At 42.6% G+C, this 7,772-nt stretch overlaps 1 pseudogene; it reads left to right on the forward strand.

The window, feature by feature from the left end:
• The first annotated feature begins 5,498 nt into the window (after positions 1–5,498).
• On the forward strand, positions 5,499–7,345 carry LOC113563092 (annotated as a pseudogene).
• The last annotated feature ends 427 nt before the right edge of the window (positions 7,346–7,772 follow it).

Below are 7,772 nucleotides of genomic sequence, written 5' to 3' on the forward strand. Positions count from 1 at the left end.
TTGGGAGTGAAGCAAGAAAACGAGATATATCGAATGCTGTTTCGGATGGATGCGGCGAGCAACAACGCTGAAGCTAATATATCAACAATTAATCTTCAAGTCTGTCACGAGAGAATGGATCACTTGAACAGTCACGCGTTACGTGAATTAGTGCAGAAAAGTCTGGTTCACGGTGTCGAGCTATTAAAGAAAGGCGATTTCTTTTGTGACGCGTGCCAACTCGGGAAGTCTCACCGGCTGGCGTTTCGGAAATGTCGCGAACGAGCAACTACAAAACCGGGTGAAGTAATACATACAGATGTATCTGGGCCAATGTCTGTTGAAACACCAGAAGGTACTCGTGTTAATGTTTCCGTGATAACCGCAGGGCGATGTGAACATTAATATGCTCTTGTGAGAACACGTTTTATTAAAAACACAAAGAATGTACTGTCCATGCACTACGTGTGCCGTTACAGAATCGTTACAAAGAAACGAGAGCGAACGAAACGAAACAATCGGACGAACGGGCGCGCGTTAGCAACAACTTAAAGCTTTCGAGCAGTAATACCAACTCACTAATGCACTATCCAATGGGCGGATTTACATATCCTCAACACTCCCCCTTAAATCAAACATTGTAGTGCATTACAATAAACGTTTATAAATAATAAACGAAATCAACGAAAGTAACCATACATCATACCCTCTTTCATACATAACACAAATAAATGTAAATCAGTACAATATAATATTCCGTTACTCTAATACTCATTCACTTAATCAAACCCAATTGGTCACGCAATCTCTTATACTGAATACGCGAAATCGGCTTTGTCAAAATATCAGCTACTTGCTTCTGATTCGGAATGTATTTAACTATCAATTGATCTGTCTCAACACATTCTCGCACAAAATGATAACGCACTGCAATATGTTTGGAACGCTTATGAAAACTAGGGTTTTTGGCAAGCTTTTTGCACTCGCGTTGTCTATAAATATCACTGGCACTTGGTCTAACGAGGCTATTTCACTGAACAGTCTATTTAGCCACACAGCTTCTTTTGCACCTTCGCTTGCAGCTACGTATTCAGCCTCCATCGTAGAAAGTGTCACACTCTGCTGACGTTTGCTCATCCACGTGATTACTCCACCGTTGTACTTGAATAGGATTCCACTCACAGACCTGCGAGTTTCCGGATCATTGGCGAAATCTGCGTCGCTGTATCCTATCAGCTCGGATTCTTCATGCGATCCGTACTTGATTCCGTACGCCACTGTACCTTGAAGATATCTCAGGACTCGCTTGACCATCGTCCAATGTCGTTCCGTTGGTCTTTCGAGGAACTGAGACAAGTAACTAATGGTATACGCGATATCCGGTCGTGTTGCTACTGCCAGATACATGAGGCAACCTATTGCCTCCCTATATGGAGCTTCCGTTTCTTGATCACTTGATTGCTCCATCGTTTGTGAACCTTTTTCAATCGGGGTCGACACCGGCTTTGCTTCTTCCATATTGAAGGGTTTGATTATTGTTTCAGTATATCGCTTCTGATTAATAAACATCGAGCCGTCGTTATCACGTCTAATTTGGATATTCAAGAAGCACTTAAGAGGTTCAAACGTTATCTTGAACTCTCGCTTCAACCTTTCCAAAAATTCGTTGATTCTTGCCATCCTTATTGCGACAACCATTCCATCGTCTACATACAGTACCACAATCAATTTATCCTCTTCAGTGACGTGGTAAAACAGACATGGATCCGCTGTGCTCTCGTGTAACTTGAAATCAAGCAGAACTTGCTTGAAACGCTGACTCCAACATCTGGAGACTGCTTCAGACCGTACAAACTTTTCTGAAGTTTACAGACACGTCCACTGCCATCATCAAATCCTTCCGGTTGTAGCATGTACATTTCCTCGTCAATCGTACTATTGAGGAAGGCTGCTTGCATATCGAACTGTGCTGTCTTTAGCTGTTCTCGTGCCGCAATGCTCAGAGCCGAACGAATGGTATCGAAACGTGCCACCGGACTAAAAGTCTCATTGTAATCCAGCCCTTCTTGTTGACTAAACCCGCGAACGACTAGGCGAGCCTTGTAGCGATCAATATCACCATTCGCCTTCCGTTTAATCCGATAGACCCAGCGATTTGATATCGGTTTACGACCAGGGGGTAGTTTCACTAGTGTCCAGGTTGAATTTTCTCGCAACGAAGTCATCTCTTCATCCATAGCTTTTTGCCAGAAATGTTTATCAGGTGAACTCTTGGCTTCAGTGTAATTCTTCAGTTAACCTATTTCAGTTAAAAGCACTTCAACGAGCACTGGTCGCTTTATTCTATCTCTGTTTCGTAGATTTTGCTTTGGTGTTTCCACTGAACCACTGCTCAGGTTCAGATGCAGTTTCCTCCACGAATTCAGCTGCCGTCCGCTCTGGAATATCCAACTTCTCTTCGAGTGTATATCACTTGGACACAGTTCACTTGGACACGTTGCAAGTGGACACCGTTCACTTGGACACCGTTAATGTGCACATGTATCATTTGGACACAGAAAAATGCACACTGTGCAGTTGGACCCCGTTCACTTGGACACCATTCAATTGCGCACCGTGCAGTTGGACACGGAAAGATGGACATAGTTTGTTTGCGCACGCACACGCACACACACACACCGAAGGGGGGGTGCGGGTAGGGGGCCAAAGGCCAAAGGCCCCCCACCCGCACCCCCCCTCGCAGAGTATGTGGGTGGAAAACGCTTTTTTTCATGTCTTTCCGTGTCGAAATAAATGGTGTCCAACTGAACGGTGCGCAACTGAACGGTGTCCAAGTGAACGGTGTCAAAGTGAACGGTGTCCAAGTAAACGGTGTCCAAGTAAACGGTGTCCAAGTGAACGGTGTCCAAGTGAACGGTGTCCAAATAAACGGTGTCCACTTACAACGTGTCCAAGTAAACTGTGTCCAACTGAGGCGCTCCTCTTCTCTTCAGCCTCTACAGGAACCAACGCCAAAGACTTACTTGTGCCTTCTGGTTCGAATACTACATTCTTACTGCGAATTACTTGATTCTTCGCTTTAATCCACACTCGAAATCCATCGATGTCTGCTGAGTAGCCAACGAAAATTCCATGTTGCCCTTTAGCATCCCATTTCTTTCGTTGCTGTTTCGGTGTATGTATATAACAGCCTGTTCCAAAGACATAGGGCGTTTTTAAGTTCGACGATCTTCCCGTAAATAATTCGTATGGTGCCTTCCTATCGATGCAGCTCGGTCCTGTACGATTTAGCACGTAGACAGCTGTATTCACAGCCTCTGCCCACAATAATTTTGGAAGATTCTTAGCTAGCAGCATAGTTCGTGCTGCCTCAACTACCGTTCTATTTGTTCTTTCGGCGCACCCATTTTGCTCAGGCGTGTATGGGTTTGTTACGATAAACTTCACTCCATCCGCTTTCAGAAGTTTGCGCACTTCCTGATTCTCGAATTCACGACCGCCATCGCACTGAAATTTCTTAATGGGTTTTCCAAGCTGAGTCTTCATCACCTGTAACATTTCCTTAATCTTGCTTGCTACCTCTGACTTTTCTTTAAGGAAATAGACCATTCGATATTTCGTGTAATCACATGTGAAGCATACAAAATAAACATGACGCTTACTTTGGTGTCCCAATCGCTCATGCCAAAGCTGCAAGGAACTTCTCGAAGATAAATTAACCTCGCTTTCGATTGAAACGTCTGGTTTCTTCACACGTATCACCATGTTGAACAATTGTCCGACTCGAATGCCGCGTGCCTTTACAACGCCATCCTTTATGAATTTGCATTCAGTTTTTGATGATTGAAACGTCAGACCGTAATCCAACGCTGACGTCACAGCAAATAAATTCTTTCTTGCACTTGGAGCGTAGAGTACGTTGTACATGCATCCTGGTAGCCATTGATCGTCAACAGCAGCCTCAATTTTAATAGTGCCTTTTCCTAGCGCTTCCATCGTTGACCGATCACCTACTTTGATTGTTACAGGAGTCTCAAAGCGTTGATATGTCGCAAACCATGTATTATCATTGGTTATATGGTCGGTTGCACCAGTATCCACGATCCACGACTTATCATTATATTTGACTGCCATACTTTCACTCACGTACGCTTGCTCAGCATCAGACGTCTTTTTCGGCTTCGCATCCGGACAGTTTCGACGAATATGTCCCGTTTCACCACATCGGTAACATTTGAAGATCTTCTTCGTTGTCTTGGCTTTCTCATTGGTAGATTTCTTCTGCTACTTGGGTCTAGCTCCGCTAGCGCCATCTTTGCGGTCACTTTTAACTTGCGATGTTACCTGTGCCGCCGCCAGCGCCATTCCATCTTGTTTTCGGTTCTGATACTGCCTCCGCTTCTCATTAGAAGTCAACAATGCCACTAAATTTTCAAGCGTTTGTTGCTCATCCGGCCTAGCCCACCATGCTTGTCGCAAACTGTCGTACTCTTCTGGCAAAGTATCCAATAACTTCACCATAATGGACGATACGTCAGGCTTAACGTTTAATTGCTGCATACGCAATACGAGTTCTTCGAATTTTGCGATGTGTGCCACCATGTTGTCGGACGGGTCCATGCAGAAACTAAAGAATTCTGCCTGCACGACATGAGCGGCCTGCTTCGTTTGCTGTTCAAAAATTCCGTGCAATTTTATCCACATGTCTCGCGCACCATCACAGGTTATCAGTAACGCCATTACCTTTGATTCGAGTCCTTACGATTATTTGACACGCCGCACGATCCGCCTTGTCCCAAACTCTTAGCTTAGCTTGATAAGCAGCTTGCTGCTCAGTGTTTGCTCCTTGAGCGATACTACGTGGCTTCACGACATCACCTTCGCACACCTCGTATGCACCTTCAGTCCCGCGCAAAAGGTTTCGTACTGCGAACTCCCAAATGTTCCAGTTCTCTGCTCCCCGTAACTTCTCAATCGCCTGATACGATGTGCCTTCCATGCTTCTTTCCATGCAAAGCGATCTCAGACCAAATCTCACTCTTGCACAAGCACGACAGGAACAGGACGACCACACACTGAGCGGCCGCGTAGCATAAAGTTCTCTAACCTCTCTTCGCGATCAGCAGTAACCACGCTCTGCTACCATGTTAATGTTTCCGTGATAACCGCAGGGCGATGTGAACATTAATATGCTCTTGTGAGAACACGTTTTATTAAAAACACAAAGAATGTACTGTCCATGCACTACGTGTGCCGTTACAGAATCGTTACAAAGAAACGAGAGCGAACGAAACGAAACAATCAGGACGAACGGGCGCGCGTTAGCGACAACTTAAAACTTTCGAGCAGTAAGGGTGCCGTCACATGGAGCGTAAGGGTGCCTCCCCACGGAGCGTAACTTGCGTAAAGCGTAACCTGAAGTTACTAGAAAACTTCCGCCTAGTTATTTTACGCTGTTACGTCGTTTTGTCATTACGTCGATTTCAATTTCTGGCAGAAGATACGCCGATGGATGTGTATTAGTGCGTGTTCGTGCCAGTTCGTGCGTGTTATTATGTGTTACAAAAAGGATATTGTGTATTGTACACAAAAAGTTTAAACAAAAACATGAATAAGGATCAAATCAGGGTAAGTTAATAATTATCGTTATATAGAATTTATTATATCAGCTATAGAGTTCTATTATATTCAATCCACTTGCTTACGATTTTGTCAATACAAAATTTTAAGGTTATAGCTGTATATTAATAGGTCTGTCGTATTGTTTTTGCATGTAGAATCTTTGCTTTCTCTTTCTGAACTCTTTTTCTCAAATTAATTTATATATTCTCACTTTAAGTGCATGAATTTTTTGGAAACAAACAACATAAACAGATCTAACATCAAGATATTACACTGTTATAAAATGACCAGTTTTATTTTATAATATTTTATTGTATAATTTTATTGTATTACATTTATCTAATAAATTATCATTTATTGTGCAAGGTTTTGGTAATGTAGGTCTGCACTCGATGCGTTACTTACACCGGTCGGGTGCTGCTTGCATAGGCGTGATTGAGCACGACGGCTCCATTTACAATTCAGAGGGCATCGACCCGAAGATAAATGAAGAAATGTGTTTATCTTAGCATTTACGCTTTAATAATTTGTGAGCCTAAATTTTCATCGATTATACGAGACAAAAAAATTTTCTGATTTTGCTTCTCGTGTTATTTTTTGCAGGAATTGGAAGAGTATCGCATAGAGAACGGCACCATCGTTGGTTTTCCGGGCGCCAAACCGTACGAAGGCGAGAATCTCATGTACGAGCCGTGCGATTTATACCTGCCGCTATAGAGAAAGTAATTAACAAAGACAACGCAGGACGTATCCAGGTACGGATTATTTCTGCGAAAGAAGATTTCAATTTTTTATTTCTCTCATAAAGATACTGGATAATAAAATTTTTCATTCAAATCGTAGTTTTCGACAGGCGAAAATTATCGCGGAGGCTGCTAATGGACCGACCACCCCAGCAGCGGATAAAATCCTGATCGACAGGAACATTCTTGTAATCCCGGATCTGTACATTAACGCCGGTGGTGTCACAGTCTCGTTCTTCGAGTGGTTAAACAATCTGAACCATGTATCGTACGGCCGTTTGACCTTCAAGTACGAAAGGGAGTCCAATTACCATCTTTTAGGTACGTTGAGTCACATTAAGTAACAGTGACTCGATTAAAGTTCAGACTCGCAGACACAATAAGCTAATTTTCTAAATTTCTTTCTACAGAATCGGTACAGGAGTCTCTGGAACGTAGGTTCGGTCGCGTTGGTGGCCGCATACCCGTCACACCGTCCGAGGCCTTCCAGAAACGTATATCTGGCGCTTCCGAAAAGGACATCGTTCATTCTGGTCTAGATTACACGATGGAGAGATCAGCTAGGGTAATTACCTCGATCGATACAATCGAGATGCCATATTTATACGAAATAGGAACATTTTATTTTTATTATTCATTATTATTTCATTATTATTTCTATTATTATATTTCATTATTCGTTAAATAATAATTATTAAATGAAATTCAGACTTTAAGCAACGTTTTATTACTTCCAGGCTATCATGAAAACTGCCATGAGATTTTAATCTCGGACTCGACCTGAGGACAGCCGCGTACGTCAACTCGATTGAGAAGATATTCACTACTTACTCCGAGGCTGGTCTCGCTTTCTAAATTATTTTAGTCACAAGATTGTATTCTACGAATTACGATAATTACAGATTTCGACAATCAAAACTGTGCTTGTAATTCAATGGGTAATTCAAATAAACTGGAACTTGAGGTGGCTTTTTAAGCCCTTCGTGATCTCCTTCGACATACACGGGATTATCTCTTTCGACAAACAACTCTCAAAGATGTTAAGAACAATTGTCAAGACCAAAACTGCCTATGCTGGAACTTTGTGCGACTACAGGCCACTGAAAAGCATTTGGTGGCAAAGTGGCGTGGCGCGATAAGATATATGCCAATTTTCTGTGACCTTAATCATTTCGTAATATTAATATTCTAATTTTAACTTAATGAATTATTAATTATAACGTACTTATCATTAATGTGAATCAGGTTTGGAATGGTATGTACGTGCGAATGTTGTGGGTACCGGTTCGAATCACATACATTCCGCCTCACACATACTTATGCACAGAGTACCGGTTCCCCATGAGGCGTACTTTTCAAAGCGCGTAGGTTACGAAAACCAATCGCAAATTTGTTTAACATTTCTGTAACAGAAACTCTAATCAGCGA

This window comes from Ooceraea biroi, chromosome 12 (assembly GCF_003672135.1).
Source record: "Ooceraea biroi isolate clonal line C1 chromosome 12, Obir_v5.4, whole genome shotgun sequence".
Taxonomy (NCBI): Eukaryota; Metazoa; Arthropoda; class Insecta; order Hymenoptera; family Formicidae; genus Ooceraea; species Ooceraea biroi.